The sequence below is a fragment of the Lygodium microphyllum genome, chromosome 24, assembly GCF_053477565.2.
Source record: "Lygodium microphyllum isolate KBCC chromosome 24, Lygodium_microphyllum_v1.1.10, whole genome shotgun sequence".
NCBI lineage: Eukaryota > Viridiplantae > Streptophyta > Polypodiopsida > Schizaeales > Lygodiaceae > Lygodium > Lygodium microphyllum.
The window spans coordinates 10,040,791-10,061,759 of record NC_141158.1 but is presented as its reverse complement, the minus strand read 5'-3'; positions in this window follow the sequence as shown (position 1 = coordinate 10,061,759).

Here is a 20,969-nt window from a genome sequence, read left to right as displayed (position 1 = left end):
CTTGGCGAGGTTAAGGACATGATGAAGCATTATACCGACATGATTACGGAGCAGTATCGACAAATAGTCATTGATGTCAACTTTCTTAAAAAACAACAAAATTTGATAGGAAGTAGATACCCAGATGAGGGTGCACCTTCAAGGTTTAGCTACAAATGGTGTGTGGGCAACATTATCCATGAAATTGCCCAAATGTCAAGTGCGACATTTGTGGAAAATCCGGCCATTTAGCAGCCACTTGTTGGAGTAAGATTAGTTCCCTCCAGCGAGGTAGTCGGCAACTAGGGCCTATTAATCATCGTGCATAAGGAAATGATTCCCAGCGAGAAGACGAACCTAAACAAATACTTCAACGACCAAAGGCTACAGTGGAGGAGTTGCCTAGTGGTAGTGGGGTTAGTTTGATTGAGGTTGTGCGCGTTAATGACGCTGAAACCTCTAATCTACGAGCTATCCTTACAAGAGGTCAAAAGGGTAGAGAGGCTGACAAGGATAAGCCTGTCGACGGAAACCCTAAACAGGGCGACAAAGGAACGCAAGTTCTGGTTCTTGTCATGGAAGGGGGACCTCTGAAGCCCGTGGAGAGTAAAGCTGATGTTAAGAAGGATAAGGAACCACCGAGGAAGAAGGTGAAAGTTAAAAAAGAAGCAATAAAGCCGGTTCAGCGACCTAAAGAGCGGTGTCGTGATGCTGCGCATCTGAGCCGTGAACACCTCCATTTTTGTTGTGCATTTGTGTTAATTTCTGCGTGTGATTCATCGTTTGTGTGGCGCATTTTAATAAACTACATTCAATGTATGTATATATTCCCTTAAATGTATTGCATATTCGATGCTTGTAATAGGAAGGAAAACCTATCCTACCCTTTGTAGACCGTCCTGTTCATGGGAGCATCCGAGACTTGGGGCAAGCTTACAATGAGTCCTTCACTGAACCAGATGGTAATCAGGACTCTAGTGAAAAGGTCCCTGATTTTGTTGAGACTATGATATACTGTCCAAACGAGGCCGTTCGTATGGATGGTCGCTATGCATTAAAGGAGGAATTCACAAATGGGAAGATAGGGAGCTAAAGATAGTGGATAAATATTCGTATGGCAAAAAGAGGGGGAAAAGGAGGATTTGAATGGCTAAAGGGGGGGGGAAAAAGTTCAGAAAATTCAGGACCTCCCCGTGCTCGAAATGGGAGAGCTATTTTTGAAATGAGGGTTGAGGGCATTCGGGATGACTCGGCGGAGGATAAGAGAAAGGGAATGGAACGGAGTCTCGTGTGTTTTTGAATCGGATTCTGCAGGCATGGCGAGAGGAAGAACTGGAATCAAACTCAAATGACGAGTTCGAGACGAGTAGCAGATTGACAGACACATCTGCAGCACAGGCAAGACAAAGGAAAGACATACAGGGAATCTATTCCACAACAATACAAGAATTATGAGAATCTGAACAGGTCACATCAAGACTTGGATAAGGAATGCTTGCAAGTAAGCAAAGATGGCAAATACTATGCATTCCGTCATAATACAAGATCGGTCCAGTCCACTGTTGTGCATTTCCAGTTGAGGAACCTTGTCTGGACTACGTCAAAGCATGATATTTACGTGGTGCAGCAGATTTCTTCGTTGTCAAGGGCTGTGACCTATGAAAAAGAAATTCCAGCACACCACGAAGGTGAGGAGGAAGCGGCGAACTAGGCTGCCAGGGAAGCACCTCCTTACGAATGGATGAAGAAGCTTTGTCCAATTGATAGTCAAGGAGAGGAAACATCTATCTACGGCCGGAATTAGCAGTGATCATGGGGCAGATGTGATGTTCAGTACATCATCGAGTGCGCTCAACAGAGATCGGATATTCTTACGTGAAGGAGATTGACGCTCCCAGCAATGATGACAATTCAGAGAATTTCTGCTATTGATTTGAAGGATTGATTCACTTCTGGAGAGGCGGCCTATAGCTCCACAGGACTTTCCATCACTACCGATTTGCTGCATCGCCTTGCTCCCTTCCGAGCTTTCTTGGCCCGATCGTTCATTTGGATGGCCTTCTCAGCTCCGTTTCATCATTATCAAAATTCAGCAGGCAGTTTCTAAGCTGTGCAGGGTCCTGTTGTAGAAACTGAGGAGGAGGCGTCGGATGATTCGAATGTTGAATGGAGAGGAAGAATCGATTCCAGAGTATGATGTAACAATAAACGGCAACACATTCTCAGCTTTTCGTTTGACGGAGGCCTGATTCAAGCTCTGGAATTTAACACGTTTCGTATGAAGGAAAGGTATTAAACCTTCAGCTGGATGTGTATCAAATTGGGGAATCTGCTGATCGGCTCCAATTCCATAGATGCAACAGTTGCATCAGTTGAATGTGGAGGCGATCATCCGAGATGTGTTCGGCCAGCTCCTTCTTGACGTGGAAACCTTTCACTTCTATCCCTTCACCCTTTTTGGGAAATGAATTGAGAGATGGCATCGAAATCCCTCCACAATACGTCCGCCATAGCCATTGCTTCCTTGCAAGCCATTCATGGCTGGGCGACTTCTGTGTCTGCTGATTGACCTGTTTCCAGCTCTGCTGATCATGTGTTTACATATGATGAGCAGTTTGATGCTTCACAGTATGCATTCTTTGGTGGAGATGTAAGCCAAGAGGTTGAGCTTGGCGGCCTTGATGAAGAGGATGATGGTGGCTTAGGGGGTGCTCTCGAGGATGATGATGAGAGGCTTCTGTGCTTCAGTGAAAAGGAAGAAGGTGAAGGTTTGGATGCGGTATCTCAGCCAGATGACCTTTCTGTGGACATTTCAGAAGTCAGTAGCTCTTACATGAAACTTCAGTTGAATTCGTCTCATGATCATGAAGTGGAATAAGATGCTTTTAACTGGCATCAATACCAGGAAGCTCGAGGACCACATGCATTTAACTATCCTTTACAGAGGCAATGGAGAGAACAGGAACAAGGGTTCTCTCAGTCGTCATTTCCTGTTGCTAGGTATCCTTCTGGTCGTCCTCAAATGATGCCACCAACAGTTCAAAATAATCGGCAACAGGTTGCAGCTCCATCTCAAAGAGAAACACTTTGATGAACTAATTCCTGTGGTTGTGAAGCAGTTTCTTGCAGACTTTGTTGGTGGACTGTTTGCATTGCCACTATGCCTATTCTAAAGAAGATCCCATTTCTGCACTAAAAGACTATTTTATTCTCATAGTCATTGAGCTTTTATGTGAAACCAAGTTCATATACTTGTTGAAAAACAGTGGATAGATTGTCAAACTTAGATATTTATTTTGACTCTCCTTTTACAATGAACTCGACAAGCAATATAATGATCTTGACATCAAGAATTGAGTTATTGAGATCTTCTTGTTAGCCTCATTTCTTGCTGTACCTTGAACCTCGTGTTCTGCAGCTTTCGCACGATCTCTTCGACATTTCTGGTGAACCCGACGTGAAAGTGCTGCGTCATCAGCAAGATGGGAGACTCGCAAGAAGAGATGACAGATGATAATGTCATGAAGAACCTGTTTCAGTCATTTACCATGTATATGCAGCAACAAGCTCATGCAAAACGAGACAGTGATGCTATGGATGCTTTGAAAGCTGTCCAACAGGAGATGAAGCAGTTTAATGGCCAGCAAGTGTCAACTTACTTGCATTTGTATGAAGAAAAGATGAAGTTTTTTGGAGTTTCTCAAGATGTTTGGAGCCGCTACTTCTTGCGGATCGTGGTGCGCGCTCTTGAAGGGCGAATTGCAGAAATTCAAGAGGCACATGCAGGTTGGGCTGAATTTAAAAAGGCATTAAAAGATGAATATTTCCTGGAGGATACAGGTCTTATGAATCGCAGGAATTTTTTAGCATGGGTGTCTATGCCTAATAAGGGACTTTCTGTTACTGCTCTTTTGCGAGAGTTTGAAAGCCGTTATGATTAGTTGGATGGGACTGAACAACAAGCTTTGGAGATGCAGAAAGTGGAGTTGTTTTTGCAAGCTGCAGATGCTGATTTGCAGGAAAAGTTGGATGATCTTTTGGAAGATCAAGCTACTGATTCAGGTTTAAAGACTGAGTGGAGACATGTTATTGATGCTGTGAATGCTCTTGTCAAGAAGCAGCGCAGGAGAGTCAGATTGCATCGAAATACCAGATTAGTTCCTGAAAAATCCTTGGAGACCTCTTCTTCTACCCCTGCTACTTCTTTGCCTAAGCCTACTCCTCCTGTTATGAATCCACCAGTTCCTGCTGCTCCAGTGCCCTTATCTGTAGATGATGTTATTAAAGGCTTGGCGGATTTGACGATTGAAGCAGTTAAAGCTGAAGTTGGTAAGTTAAAGGAGCAACTTATGTCAGTACCTGCTGTAGCACCTGCTCCAGTGACTGCTTTTCCAGCTGGTCAAAGAAAAGGGCGACGATGTATTTGGTGTGATAGCACAGAGCACCAACACTGTAGAGATTGTGATGCTTTTCAAGAAGCATGTAGGAAGAATGTAGTGTTCTGGGGACAAGATGGGAAGATATGGCTGACAGAGACTGGCGCTCCTCTTGACACGAACTTTGGTAAGGGAGGTATGAAGAAGCTTGTTGATGATATGGCTGCGCGATCAGCTTATGTGAGTGTTAGAGGAGATGCTTCAGCTTTTGGAGTCCAGCTTGAGCAGAAATCTGATGGAGACTCTGCCTTATGGTCTTCTGCCTTGGAGATAGCGAGAAGAGGGAAAGTTCAAACTTCTACTATGACTTGTGTGGGCTCTAGCATCCGAGGAGAAACAGGATGGGATTCTCCTGTTGACAGGTATTCTATTTTTGCTTATATTGCTAAAACGCAGGGTTTAGATGCCATGGTTGAAGAAAAGAGAAGAAGAGATGAGGAGGGTCCTAGCTCCTCCAAAAAGACTAGAGGGGGTGACTTTGTTTCACCACCTATTTCAGCTCCACCTATGTCAAATTCTCCAACCCAAACAGGTTCCGATCAGCCAATGGAAGACAAGCAGAAGGAAAAGAAGCAATCAAGAAAAGAGCCAGGATTCAAGCTCTTGTCAGAACTTGATATGCAAACGGATATGAGTAAGATTTTTCATGAAAGAATTTTGAATAGTGAAGTCACTTTTACTGTTGGAGAGGCTCTTGGGATTGCTAGAAGAGAAATACAGGATCAGATGCAGGATCTTTTGCGGAGGAAACGACATGCGATGGAAGGACCTGCTTTACAGGGATTGTGGCATGGAGCTCTTGGAGAAGAGCATGATGATGCAGTGATGGTTGAGAATGCTTCTGTGGAGAAAATAGTGCAGCCTATACAGTATGAAGATGATGAGACCCCTATTCTCATTCCTCGTAGCCATTTTTCACGAAGTCATTGGGCTAGAGCAACCACTGAGACAGTGGTAAGGATTGGAGAGAAACAAATTCCCTTGATTGCTTTAGTTGATCATGGTTCTGAGATTAATCTTATTGCTCGAGGTGTTTATGAGAGTGGCAAGTGGCCTATGGATGCAGAGCATGGCTGGCGCATGAGAGCCGCCAATAATACTTCTGGTGATATGTATGCTGCTTGTCCGAGTATCAGAATTTCTATTGGTAATGTTGAAGAGGATTATCATTGCTTTGTTCAGGATTCATGCTCTTATCCGATTATTCTTGGACAGCCTTTCATTACAGAGGCAAGAATGGAAACAAAAGTGATGGATGACGGATCAGCTTATGCGCGGATACGCAGTAAAGATGGTATGCGAGCTGTTCAGTTTATGACTGTTGGGGTAAATCATCCGAGAAACAGGGACTCCTTGCGTGAGGCACCACTACCTGCGAAGGAGTTGGATTTTCATTAGGTACCGCTGTCTTGCGAGACGCCAGTGGTACGGAGCGGAGAAAAGAGGAGATCTCGCCTCTTGGCAGCCAGTCTTTCTCCAATAACTTTGTTGGATTTACTTCAGATAGTTCGATAAGTTATCAAAAAATTTCAGATTTGCCTAGAGCTGCCAGGCAGCACATTGGCCGTAAGGAGAAAGAGTTGAAGAATGCAGGTATTTTGCAAGCAGAAGAGCATGTGGATGGATTGTATGAAGGGATGTCTTATGCAGATACATTGTTTGAGATGAGAGCAATGCTGAAAACTGATGTATGCAAGGGTTCAAAGATCATACCTGTGCAAACCTTGGATATGTTTCAAGAAATTTCTGGTTTTATGCTGCAAACAGAGTTAGAGGCTGAGAAAACTCAGCAAAGTGAATTTATGGCTGATCTTGATCAGCTAATAGAAGTGCAGAGGGCTGAATCCATTCAGCCAACAGAGTTGAATGCAGAAAAATTTCTGCATACAGAGTTTCAGGATGCGTCTATGCAGTCCATTGAGTCGAGGGCTGAATTCATTCAGCCAACAGAGTTGAATGCAGAAAAATTTCTGCATACAGAGTTTCAGGCTGCACCCATGCAGTCCATAGAGCTAAAGGCTGAAATTTTTCAGCCAACAGAGTTGAAAGATGCTGAAAATTTGCAGAAATTGCAGCAAAGAAAAGAGTGCTTGAATGATGCCAAGGTTGACACAAAATATAAAACAGTTGATAAGAAGGTTAAGCCGGTTGCAGGCCCGCTTCCTTCTGATAGTGATGAGCAGATTGAAAAAGCTATGAAGCAGTCTATGTTGAGGGATCCTGCAAATATTGGACATAAGTTTTCAGGGCTGAAATCTGTCTTTGCTGTTAATGAAGTCATCATAGTTGGGCATATGGTTGGATACTATGGCAGAAAGCCTTCTCCTGCAAAGGTGGATGCCATAAACGGGATTGCAGAGTATTGCTCAACTACTTCAGAGGTGCGGAGATTTGTGGGAGCTTGTGTATTTTACATGATTTGGATTCCACATTTTGCTCATATTGCAGATGTTCTCTATCAGCTGTTTAGAAAGAGGCAGAAATTTTATAGGGCTGATGAAGCTGATGGAGAAACAGGTTTACTAGAATCAGAAGATGGACTTGACCTGTTTGTGGACTTGAATGATCCTGGATAGTTGGCACATCCGGAGGATGCGCAGGTTTAGAGGGGGTGGATGTCGTGATGCTGCGCATCTGAGCCGTGAACACCTCCATTTTTGTTGTGCATTTGTGTTAATTTCTGCGTGTGATTCATCGTTTGTGTGGTGCATTTTAATAAACTACATTCAATGTATGTATATATTCCCTTAAATGTATTGCATATTCGATGCTTGTAATAGGAAGGAAAACCTATCCTACCCTTTGTAGACCGTCCTGTTCATGGGAGCATCCGAGACTTGGGGCAAGCTTACAATGAGTCCTTCACTGAACCAGATGGTAATCAGGACTCTAGTGAAAAGGTCCCTGATTTTGTTGAGACTATGATATACTGTCCAAACGAGGCCGTTCGTATGGATGGTCGCTATGCATTAAAGGAGGAATTCACAAATGGGAAGATAGGGAGCTAAAGATAGTGGATAAATATTCGTATGGCAAAAAGAGGGGGAAAAGGAGGATTTGAATGGCTAAAGGGGGGGGGGGGAAAAGTTCAGAAAATTCAGGACCTCCCCGTGCTCGAAATGGGAGAGCTATTTTTGAAATGAGGGTTGAGGGCATTCGGGATGACTCGGCGGAGGATAAGAGAAAGGGAATGGAACGGAGTCTCATGTGTTTTTGAATCGGATTCTGCAGGCATGGCGAGAGGAAGAACTGGAATCAGACTCAGATGACGAGTTCGAGACGAGTAGCAGATTGACAGACACATCTGCAGCACAGGCAAGACAAAGGAAAGACATACAGGGAATCTATTCCACAACAATACAAGAATTATGAGAATCTGAACAGGTCGCATCAAGACTTGGATAAGGAATGCTTGCAAGTAAGCAAAGATGGCAAATACTATGCATTCCATCATAATACAAGATCGGTCCAGTCCACTGTTGTGCATTTCCAGTTGAGGAACCTTGTCTGGACTACGTCAAAGCATGATATTTACGTGGTGCAGCAGATTTCTTCGTTGTCAAGGGATGTGACCTATGAAAAAGAAATTCCAGCACACCACGAAGGTGAGGAGGAAGCGGCGAACTAGGCTGCCAGGGAAGCACCTCCTTACGAATGGATGAAGAAGCTTTGTCCAATTGATAGTCAAGGAGAGGAAACATCTATCTACGGCCGGAATTAGCAGTGATCATGGGGCAGATGTGATGTTCAGTACATCATCGAGTGCGCTCAACAGAGATCGGATATTCTTACGTGAAGGAGATTGACGCTCCCAGCGATGATGACAATTCAGAGAATTTCTGCTGTTGATTTGAAGGATTGATTCACTTCTGGAGAGGCGGCCTATAGCTCCACAGGACTTTCCATCACTACCGATTTGCTGCATCGCCTTGCTCCCTTCCGAGCTTTCTTGGCCCGATCGTTCATTTGGATGGCCTTCTCAGCTCCGTTTCATCATTATCAAAATTCAGCAGGCAGTTTCTAAGCTGTGCAGGGTCCTGTTGTAGAAACTGAGGAGGAGGCGTCGGATGATTCGAATGTTGAATGGAGAGGAAGAATCGATTCCAGAGTATGATGTAACAATAAACGGCAACACATTCTCAGCTTTTCGTTTGACGGAGGCCTGATTCAAGCTCTGGAATTTAACACGTTTCGTATGAAGGAAAGGTATTAAACCTTCAGCTGGATGTGTATCAAATTGGGGAATCTGCTGATCGGCTCCAATTCCATAGATGCAACAGTTGCATCAGTTGAATGTGGAGGCGATCATCCGAGATGTGTTCGGCCAGCTCCTTCTTGACGTGGAAACCTTTCACTTCTATCCCTTCACCCTTTTTGGGAAATGAATTGAGAGATGGCATCGAAATCCCTCCACAATACGTCCGCCATAGCCATTGCTTCCTTGCAAGCCATTCATGGCTGGGCGACTTCTGTGTCTGCTGATTGACCTGTTTCCAGCTCTGCTGATCATGTGTTTACAGATGATGAGCAGTTTGATGCTTCACAGTATGCATTCTTTGGTGGAGATGTAAGCCAAGAGGTTGAGCTTGGCGGCCTTGATGAAGAGGATGATGGTGGCTTAGGGGGTGCTCTCGAGGATGATGATGAGAGGCTTCTGTGCTTCAGTGAAAAGGAAGAAGGTGAAGGTTTGGATGCGGTATCTCAGCCAGATGACCTTTCTGTGGACATTTCAGAAGTCAGTAGCTCTTACATGAAACTTCAGTTGAATTCGTCTCATGATCATGAAGTGGAATAAGATGCTTTTAACTGGCATCAATACCAGGAAGCTCGAGGACCACATGCATTTAACTATCCTTTACAGAGGCAATGGAGAGAACAGGAACAAGGGTTCTCTCAGTCGTCATTTCCTGTTGCTAGGTATCCTTCTGGTCGTCCTCAAATGATGCCACCAACAGTTCAAAATAATCGGCAACAGGTTGCAGCTCCATCTCAAAGAGAAACACTTTGATGAACTAATTCCTGTGGTTGTGAAGCAGTTTCTTGCAGACTTTGTTGGTGGACTGTTTGCATTGCCACTATGCCTATTCTAAAGAAGATCCCATTTCTGCACTAAAAGACTATTTTATTCTCATAGTCATTGAGCTTTTATGTGAAACCAAGTTCATATACTTGTTGAAAAACAGTGGATAGATTGTCAAACTTAGATATTTATTTTGACTCTCCTTTTACAATGAACTCGACAAGCAATATAATGATCTTGACATCAAGAATTGAGTTATTGAGATCTTCTTGTTAGCCTCATTTCTTGCTGTACCTTGAACCCCGTGTTCTGCAGCTTTCGCACGATCTCTTCGACAGCGGATGGTTTGGCGTGAAAAGCGAACTCTACCGAACTATCGTGAATTCGATTTGGTGAGCTCTCTTTGCGAAGTCAAGCTAGATGTGAACCTTTTACAGCTTATTAATCTTTCCTTAGGAGTACGCAAGGAATTTAGAAAGATCCTGCATACCGGGTATATCGTAGAACATTTGGGTATTTCGCGAGTTGGTGATGACTGGTTCGAGCATGCTGAGAGGCATTGCCCAAGGGTTGCAGCCTATGTCAATGGGATATTAGTAGATTATGCCATTGTCGACACGGGATCATCTATTAACATTATGAGCTCTGAACTGATGGAAAGGTTGGGTCTTGCGATCCAGAAAGATACCTCCACAATTCTCAGAATGGCGAATGATAGTATGAGACAACTGGAAGGCTGCATTACTAAGGTCCATGTCACTGTTGCAAATGTAGAATGCATGTTGGATTTTAGGGTGATTCATTTTGCAGGGCATCCAAGTTACCAAGTATTACTTGGACAACCTTGGATCTTGCAAGCGGACTGTCAAGCGGATATACCTGTCGGTCGGCTGATATTCGGTAGAGGTGCTCAACACATGGTGATTGATACCTATCCTGAGTCCCCGCATAGTGAGAGAGCTCCTCTATCTTCTACAGAATTGGAGACATTAGAGGATTTATCCGCCAGTGAGATATCATCGAGTGATGAGTCCAAAGAGGGATCCACCACGGAAGACATCTATCAGATCACTCTGAACGAGCCGATAGAGGCTCAAGATCGTATAAGAGACCTGGATGTGATTGAGTTAGACCTTGGCATGCCAAATGATTCACGGCCAATTAAATTAGGTTCTATGCTCAGCTTAGCAAAAAGGGAGGACTATGTGTCCTTGATTCAAGAATTCCGCGACATCTTTGCTTGGAGTTATGATGAGCTGAGAGGCATTCCTCCTAGCCTGGCTGTTCATACTATTCCTGTAAAAGAGGGCAGTCGTTCTGTACGACAGAAAGTAAGGCGTATGCCTTTCGAACTTAGGGACGGGCTATACGAGGAGTTACAGAAGCTTCAGAGAGCGGGTTTGATTTTTCCTGTGCAACACACGGAATGGTGTTCGCCAGTTGTGATCAAAAAGAAGAAAAATAATCAAATCCGATTATGTGTGGATTTTAGAGAGCTGAATAAGCAGACAGTTAAGGATTACTACCCGTTGCCATTTATTGACTAGATTTTGGATCAATTAGCGGGTAGGGAGATATATTCGTTTATGGATTGCTTTGCAGGATATAACCAGATGGCAATTGCAGAAGAGGACAAGTTGAAAACAACTTTTATTACTGTCTTTGGTACTTTTGCGTACCATGTGATGGCCTTTGGTTTATGCAATGCGCCTGGTTCGTGGCAACGAACAGCAGATAAGACATTCGGTGACATATCCCCTAAAGAGTTGAAGGTGTTTATTGATGACTTAGGGGCCATGAGAGAAAGGCAGTTGATCATTTTAAGAAAATGCTTTGAGCGCTGCAGACAATTTTGTATCTCTCTAAACCCATGGAAGTGTGTTTTTGGTGTACCTTATGGGCTATTGCTGGGCCATGTGGTCAATTAGGTAGGAATTGCGACGGATCCCAAGAAGGTCAAAGTCATAGTTGCCATGGGTCCACCACGCACTCCGAAAGAAGTTCATAGCTTCCTGTCTTCGGTTGGTTATTACCGTAGATTCATAAATGCCTTGGCAAAAAGAACATTGCCGCTTACAAATCTATTATCCTTTAGCTGTTCATTTGAATGGAGCGACCCTTGTAAGATAGCTTTCGAGGATGTGAAACACGAGCTAGTAAAAGCTCCCGTTTTGAAAGCACCTAAAAGAGGTGAGGTGTTCTATATATTTTCAGCACAGCCACCATGCATAGTATCAGCTTGCTGTTTAGCCCAAATTTGGGAGAAAAAGTGGTATCATCCGATAGCCTTTGCTAGTCGAAAATTGGGCATTTCAGAGATCAATTATACCTACATGGAGACGTTGTGTCTTGCGATGGTCTTTGGGACCAAGAAATTCACGACTATATCCTCTATGAGAAAGTTGTGCTTTATACGAAGGCGGAGGGGCTTCGATTATTGATGAATAAGCTGCAGCCACCTGATCATCTAGCGAAGTGGTTAATCACTTTGCAGGAGTTTGATTATGAAATCAGGAGTAAGCCACCAAGGTTACAGGGTATTGTGGAATGTCTTGTGGACTTTGGGGAGCCGAAAGAATCTGTGGCTGAAGGTAATGACATGAAGTCGTTATTTAAGATAGATACGGCGTCTATTCCCTCCTGGTATGCTGCAATAACGCATTATTTATCTATAGGAGAGGCTGGATCCGAACTATCTAAAGCTGAGAGAAGGAAAATTAAGCAGCATGCATTAAAGTTTGCTTTGATCGCAACTACATTATATCGCCAAGGGGTTGATGACATCTATCGCCAATGTGTGATACCTGACGAGGTGCCATTCATTTTGGAAGAGTGCCATGATTCGACTTGCGAGGCCATTTTGCTGGACGGCTTCCAACACAAAAGGCTTTAAGAGAAAGTTACTGGTGGCCTGCCATCTTCCAGGATGCGTTTGCGTATGTTAAGAGATGTGATATTTGTCAATGACATGATAGTCGAGAGAATAGGAAAAGACCACTCACCCCTATTATGGCGATACTTCCATTTGAGAAGTGGAGAATAGACTTTGTGGGTCTTATTACTCCGTCTTCGACTGCACAAAAGAGGTATATTATTGTAGCAACTGACTACTTCACAAAGTGGTCAAAAGCAAGTGCAACAAGGAAAGATGATGCTAAAGAAACTGCTAGTTTCCTTTTAGAGCAGATAATATGTCATTTTGGTCCCCCGAAAGAATTAGTGTCGGACCGTGGAACCCATTTCCTGAATAAGGTGATACTGAGGCTTGGCAAATCAAGCCCAATAAAACGACTCCTTATAATCCGCAAGCAAATGGACAAGTTGAAAGTACTAATAAACAGCTTGTGGGTATCTTGTCTAAGATAGTCTCTGAAAAGAAACGAGACTGGGACAAGAAGTTGTATGTGGCAGTATGGGTATATAATACCATGTTCAAGCGAGCCACTGCCCACATGCCGTTCAAACTAGTTTATGGTGAAGAGTGTGTTTTACCCTTAGAAATTGAGTTGCCAACCATTAGATTCACAATAAACCATTCTTTGGGTAATGAGGATGCCCTATTAGAACGTTTCACGACTTTAGCGCACCTCGATGAAATTAGGCAGCAAAGTCTATTACACCAAGAGGTGGCTAAACGTCGCATGAAGCAATTGCATGACCTTAGAGCGAAGAAATATAGCTTTAAAAAAGGCCAATTAGTCCTCTATTACAATGCGCATAGGGAGTTGTTTCCAGGGAAGCTGGAACCTAAATGGGATGGCCCCTACAAGATTGTCATGTTAGGGAAGAATAGGTTTACGGCACTATCAGCTGATCTACAGGGAGTAGAGTTTAAGAATAAGGTTAATCTTAATAAGATTAAACCTTATTACTTCTAAATATGCTAATATATAGAGGAATGCATTGCAGATCCATGCTAGGAATGATTTGAGACCTGCGAAAGAGCTAAAAGCTGGTGGATGGGTCGGTTAATCCCTTATTTGGAACACCCATATCTGGAGCAAAGATACCATCAGGGGAAACTCATCTAGGAGCAGAGGATATAAGGTAATTGAGCAAGAAGACGGAACCTTTGTGTGGGAGATTAAAGTCTTCTGCCATCATTGTTTATGACTGTTGACAAGTATCCCTGTTGACTTCAATGAAGAAGGTGGGATGGAGCCGTCAATTTATCCTCTCAATATGCTAAACTTTGATTATCACAATTACGAATAGAGGAGTTCGTGATGGCCGGCTGTGTAAACCCATTGTGGACGTACACATTATATTTTGACAGAGCGTCCAAGGGCCCTAATAAAAAAGGGAGTGTTGGAGTAGTAATCCGAGATCCCCGACGTCGAGTTACGATGAAGTTAGCTACTTATCTCGGGGTAGGATTCACTAACAATATGGCGGAGTATAAAGCCTTGATTATGGGACTGCATATTGCCAGCAAGGTGGTATTCGTCGATTGTTAGTAAAAGGGGATTCCCAGTTGATCCTGAATCAACTAGATGGGACATATACAGTGCGGAATCCCATTCTTTGTATGTATCATCGAACTGCAATGACCCTACTTGAAGAGTTTGAGAGAGTGTTACTTCAGCTGATTCCACGTTACTGGAATCAGTTTGCGGATTCATTGGCCAATCTTGCTTATGAGGAAGACCTCTTCTTTAATTGTGGTCCTAGTTTGGATATTGTGATCAATGATGAAATAGGACCCGGTCGCTTGTGGGGGATGTTATCAGAACATGCAATATATGGCAGACGATGGTTGATATGGGTGATGCAAAGAGTAGCCGAGACCAATCTACCGTTATTATCTCGGACCCATAGGTTGCTTAGACAACATATTATGTGTACGCCTCTTGCTATCTATGCAGGAGGGATGGGTCATAACCTTATGCATTTAGTTTAGAACTACGAGCCTATTTTCCCTCCTTGGAAGGGAGCATATTATTGTATATCTGCACTATTTCAGGGAGGGATGTGTCGGTGCTATTTTGTTTGATCTCGTTAGGCCAAGAGGCCCGATTCGGTTTTGTAGTGAAGTAATTTATTTCATTAGGCCAAGAGGGCCCATTGTCTGTTTAGTGCAGGTGCGGTTAATGGTTTCTTGTTTGAGTACTGTGCTAGACAGGTTTGAAGAAGAGCTTGGAAGGAGCCTTTTGTTGCGCGGAAGCTTCTTGTGGCCCTATCCCGCTGATATCTATCCTTTATGAGTACTATGGTTTTTATAATATATGTGGTTGTGTACTTGTTAAGGGGTTTTTCGTTTTTTGTTGGGGACCGGCGTCCAAGGCATAAAGTCCCAGGTTTAGGTTTAGTATGTTTGAGGGAAGTCGAAGTAGCCGTTGCCTCTTGTAAATACATTGTCAAGCATCAGAAGACCTATTTTAGAAGGGAGTCCTAGTGACCCTGTTCTGCTAGCCTGCTAGGCAGCCGTTCTAGGAGTTCTTGTTAGTTGTGAGGCCGTTAGGGAAGCCTGCAGAAGGAAAATAATGGTGATGGGAAAAAACCCTGAATATCTTAAAACTAATAAAAATATACAAAGGTGTGTAAAAAGGGGTTCTAACCCCTATAAAAATCGAAAAGGAAAGAAAGAAAAATTTATAAGCAGTTGATCATCGCCTTGGGAAGGCCTGGTAGGTTACTAGGGATGAGTCAGACCCGGGGCCGATGCCTTGTCTTCCTAGTGGTGGCATCTTGCTGAAAAAGAAACAAATGAGGAAGGTTGGAGCGAAAATAAAAGTGAGCGTCAAAAAAGGATTAAGTATCGCCTTGCAAGGGCTTGGTGGGTTCTTGGGTACCGAGACAGGACCTGAGGCCGATGCCCTATTCTCCTTGGGTCACTACGCTCAGCTCCCTCCTTTTTACATACCCGTGTATGTCAATAAAATAAAACCCTAAAAGCAAAAGTGTGCTACAAGAAAATACTTCTTGATCAGGCTATAGGAGTCCTCGCCTAGTAGAAGTTACTAGTTGTGTTGTCCTTAGTTAGGTAGGTAGTTCAGACCACCACTTAGGGCAACCTCTTTGATAGGTTTTTTTAGTTTGGCCGTGTTGGAGCAATTGGTTAGTGACTAGCTTCGGAATTTTATCAGATTACTCTAGGCCTACTCCTTGTGGATGTCATGCCTTGGTTCTGTCAGGGGGTAGGGTGAGCATTGTGATGTGTTTAGTATGTATTTATTTTGTATCAGCTTGATGCTTCCTTTGGTTGTTTATGTGCAGATATGTTCGTGGGTTCGACGGAGTGAGTCGCCCTATCCCGTGGTTGCCAATGAGAGCGGAATTTTGATGCCGAGAAGTGCTTAAAAATAGCTAAAATTTACGAATATCAATGGAAAAATATTCAACGTTGAAGGCGGCGGCTCGGCCTAGGACGATTTTAAGCGTCAAACTGCTTTAAAGGCGCTCGAGCAACACTTTTTGATTTTTCATAATTTTTCAGACTATCATGCCGGTTGACAAGAGTTACCGGCCAATGTGGAATGCCGAGCCAGACGCCCAGGATTTTTCAGAGCTCAATTCGGAGTCCGGACGGGGAAGGAGCCAAGAAACCGGGCAAGATACGAAGAGGTGGACCAAAGTTTGGCCAAATGGTCATGACCTTTGAGGGGGCATGTAACAACTTAATGTAGCATGAAAATTTTCATGCATAGGATAGGAAAAAACGTGGAGAGAAGGCGTAGCCTGTAGGTGCCGAAATTTGCGCCATGGATGGAGGAGACCAATCTTCTGCCTGTGAGCAACCCCCCCAATCGACATTGGCCCTTGCTTCCCCTCTGCCTGCTGAGCATATCGCCGTGCTTCGCTCCTCCAATGGCGGTCTCTATGAAGATCTCTGATTTCAGTCTTTCTCTCTCCTCCCTCTCTCTCTTCTAAGGGCAGATTCATGTGGTGAAGAAGAAGAAGAAGAATGGATGACGGATGCTTGTCCAATGAAGACCGGATTGCTACGTGGTTCAAGAGGAAGGAAAAGTGCTGATTGTGGACTGTCATGAGCATTAATGGCCACTGGAAATCAGTCCCGAGACATGGCAAATAAAAAGTTGCAACCCGCAAACAACGGTAATCTCATTTTTACAAAGGAAATTGATGTTTTATGCAATTTGCTTCATGAATACTTGTTCCTATGGGATGATTATGCATTATAATGTTGTTTGCTATGAGTTTGATCAGTTTATGCTCAGAAAATCAGAAAATCATAAGTGTTGTGATTGAAATTAATGGTGTAAAACCCGTAAAACACGTGAAATATGGGAAATTTGGGTGTTTTTGATATATAAATGGAAAATATAATAAGACACACCAACTAAATTTGTATTTTTGCTGCAAATGAACCTAAGGGCCATAGCCCACAACTCATTTTGTATTTTTTGGTTATTTAATATTGCAAAAAATACAAGAAAGATAGGGAAAATGGGAAAAAAATAGGGAAAAATGGATTTTGAGTGCCAAAAATTAAGGAAAAATAAAAACCATGTTTGTGGATGTTTGGGGGGTCTGAAGTATAAGGTTTAGCCTTAGTTCAGCCCTACCTTTATGTTCTAGTGAGTTTTTATTGCTTTTCATACAATAAAAAACATGGAAATGAACCCTAAACCGATCAATAATGCACAACCTAAACGGGTGAGGGGGTAGAGTGTATAAAAGGTGTTTAAATGTTGAATGAAATGATGAAAATCTTGTTGGTTTTTATGCATACCATTTAGGTTGGTCGATAATTAAAAATTAAGAACCTAGTAGCACGAGGGTTTCTCGGTGCTAGATTCATGCAACGCCGTATATGAGCGATAGTTAAAGTCATTGAAAGAATGCTTTTGCACTAAACACAAATGCTAGTTTTTAATTGTTTGAGCACATGGGCATTCACAATTTGCATAAACCATAAAGAAATTTAAAATGTATCAGACAATAACTCCTGGATGCATGGCAATTGCTTTTTAGAGGAACATGACCAACGTTGAGTGAGTAAGGTTGTCCTAGCTGTAGGCTAGGCGTTGGGTCTAAGGGGAAAGTAAAGTGAGGAAGCATGGTATATCTCCTGAAAATACGTGAATCATAAAAGAGAGAAGTTTATGTTCGTATGTGTTGTATATGTTTAGCGACGCATCGAGGGGCCAATCCCCAAGGTGTAGGAGAGTCGCAGTGAGGTAGCGGCAGTCAGCCGTGGGAGGACCTCCTATATTTGTACTTCGTGCTATTTGGAAATGTGCTAGGGACTCCCTCTGAGGAGTGTTAATTGGGTTAGATTTGGACTAGGAGACGTGATACAAACGCAAGATGTTTAGGAAGGCAATGTATGTGTCATCCACGCTCCTAGCTGCGAGGCCATGGGGTTGTTGAGCGCATGATAGAGGTCCGGCTAGTGCATGAGCCAGTGCGGCCCGTTTTAGGTCCCATCAAAGCTACTATAACCTTGTTCAAGAACTGTGTCCCTTGATCAGACATTATCTCCTTAAGTGGACCAAAAGGGTAAAAAAATTTCTCCATAATGAAATTGGATGTCTACTTAGCATTATTCTTCACCATTGCTCAAGCTTCAGACCACATTGTAAAGTAGTCTATCACTACAATAATATTCCACTTGCATATAGTTGATGAAGGGTATATTGGTCCCACAAAATTGATACCCCATTTCTCAAAGGGTAACATAACCAAAATATGGTTTAGAGGTCGCTTATGACTTTCCCTCGCATCGTGTCTTTGATAGACATCACAATGCTTAACATATCTGAAAGAAACTTGGAAAATCGATGGCCACCAATATCCAACACAGAGCTTTTTGGGTGGTAAGCCAGCTACAAAATGTCCCCCACATGCTGAATCATGGCACTCTTCATGAATGAAAGATACTTCATCAGGTACTACACAATGGCGATAAATGTCATCTACACTTCTCCAATACAAAACACCCGCTATAATCAAAAAGCGTAATGCTCGTTGTTTGATCTTTCTCTTTTTTTACTTCGATAAAGCAGCCTCCTTGAACCCTTTTGTAGATAAATAATACATTATAACTACATACCAAGAAGGGATGGAAGCTATATTGATCTTAAATAGACCTTCAATGTCACTTCCTTCAGCCAAATTTTCTTTGGCCCCCTAAAATCCACAAGACATTCCACAATACCATGCAGCTTCGATGGCTTACTCTTAATCTCATAATTGAACTCCTGCAAAGTGATTCACCACTTTGCTAAATGGTCAGGTGGCTACAACTTATTCATCAGCAATCTAAGTCATTTTGCCTTCGTAAAGAATACTATCTTCTCATAGAGAATATAATCCCTAAATTTCTTTGTGGCAAAAACCATTCAAAGGCACAATTTCTCCATGTACATATAATTGACTTTAAATATCCCCAATTTCCTACTAGCAAAGGCAATCGGATGATACAATTTCTCCTCCCAAATTTGGGCTAAACAACAATTGATACTGTGCATTGTGGCTACTAAAAATATATAGAAAACTTCACCTCTTTTGGGTGCTTTTAGGATTGGTACTTTTGCTAGTTCCTGCTTCACATCCTCAAAGGATAACTTGACAAGATTCATTCCACTCAAACAAACAATTCAAAGATAGGAGGTTTGTCAATGGTGACGCTCTTTTTGCCAGTGCATTGATAAAAGTCCGATAATATCCCACTATGACTGATAGAAAGTTATGTACCTCTTTTGGAGTACGTGGCAGCCTCATAACGACTATAACCTTTATTTTTTCTGGGTCAACTAACCACATGGCATAGTAACAACCTAGAAGGCACCCCAAAGACGCACTTTTGTGGATTAAGAGCAATGCAAAACTGTCTACAATGCTCAATACATTTCCTTAGAATAATTAGTTTCCTTTTCCTTGTGGTGGCTACCCTCAAATCATCAATAAAGGTTGTTAACTACTCTATGGAGATGTCACCAAAATTCTTATCAGCTAGTCATTGCCAAGAACCAGGCGCAAAGCATTGCATAACCCAAAGGCCATCACATGATACGCAAAAGTACTGGAGACAGTGATAAACATCATTTTCAACTTATCTTCCTTTGCAATAGCCATTTGATTATATCCAGCAAAGCAATCCATAAACTAATAGATTTTCCTACCTGCTAATTGATGCAAAATGTGATCAATGAAAGAAAACGGATAGTAATCCTTAATTGTTTGCTTGTTAAGCTCTCTAAAGTCTACACAAAGCCAAATCTGATTGTTATTCTTCTTCCTAATAACAACTGGTGAAAACCATTCTATTTGTTGAACCAAAAATGTCAGGCCAAATTTTCGTAGTTTTATCAATTCTTTTAATAGCCCGTTTCTTAGTTCAAAAGGCATATTCCTTACTTTCTGACACACCAAATTCTTTGTAATAGATGGCACATGTAATACATCTGAAAGACTCTTTGTCTTACCATCATGCAAGGACAAGGGAACTTTTCCAATGTGTGAAATTGGGTGGCATGAGTCATCACCCGTCTGCACATAACCTGCATTCTGCAAATCCTGCATCTCTCCAAACCATTCTGCATGGCTGGTCATATGATTGGATGCACCTGAATCGACATACCAAACATCTTCATGTGTTCCCTTTCCTGTAACAGCATTCAGCATATGCTGCATAACAAACAAACGTTCATTTTTGTCTTCATTCTGTCGTGAAGACGATGCATAGTTTCCTTGCTGCAACTTACCACTCCGAATATCATCTTTCTTGGCATAACATTGGGCTGCAATATGACCTGTTTTGCCATAGTAGTGGCACACAATACCAGAGTTGTTAGAACCTCTGTTCTGCCATCCACCTCTTCCTCTAAAGCTCCCCCTGCCTCTAAAGTTACCACGACCTCCTGAAACCTGCATATCCCCAAATTGCTGATTCAATCTGTTTTGCTGGTTGTCACTACCACGTCCTGTACCACGGCCTCTTGAAGAGAACCTGCCACGTCCCCTTCCTGAACTGGAGTAGAAAGCCTGGACCTGTTCACCACTTCTTTCAGATGTCTCACTCTGCATGTTGATTTCTTCAGTGATCATTAGAGAGACCAACTCATCAAAATCTGGAAATGGCTTTCTGACATATACGGAAGTTACAAAAGACTTCCAAGCCTTTTCATTGTTAAGTCCACCCAAGGTAGACGACACCAAATCATCATCATCGGGCATTGCATCAATCGCTGCCAATGCATTTGCAATGCTCCTTACCTTCAATGCATACTCATTGATAGACATCTTCCCTTTCTTCAATGTATTCAACTCTTGCTTGAGTTGAATCTTTCGTGCCTTTGTATTTATAGAAAACATACTTTCAAGTGTGGTCCAAGCTGCATATGCATTCTCTGCATTTCTAATGTGTCCCAACATATTATTGTCAATTACTGCAGACAACCAATACATGACCTTCTTGTCTTTTGCATTCCATTCCTTTCGTGCCTTTATCTCTTCTGCAATTGGAGGATCACTCACCTCCGGCTCCTTTTCTTCACCTGAAACGAACTCGTAGAGGCCTTTTCCAATAAGAAAGTTCGTGACACGGAACTTCCACGAAGGGTAGTTGT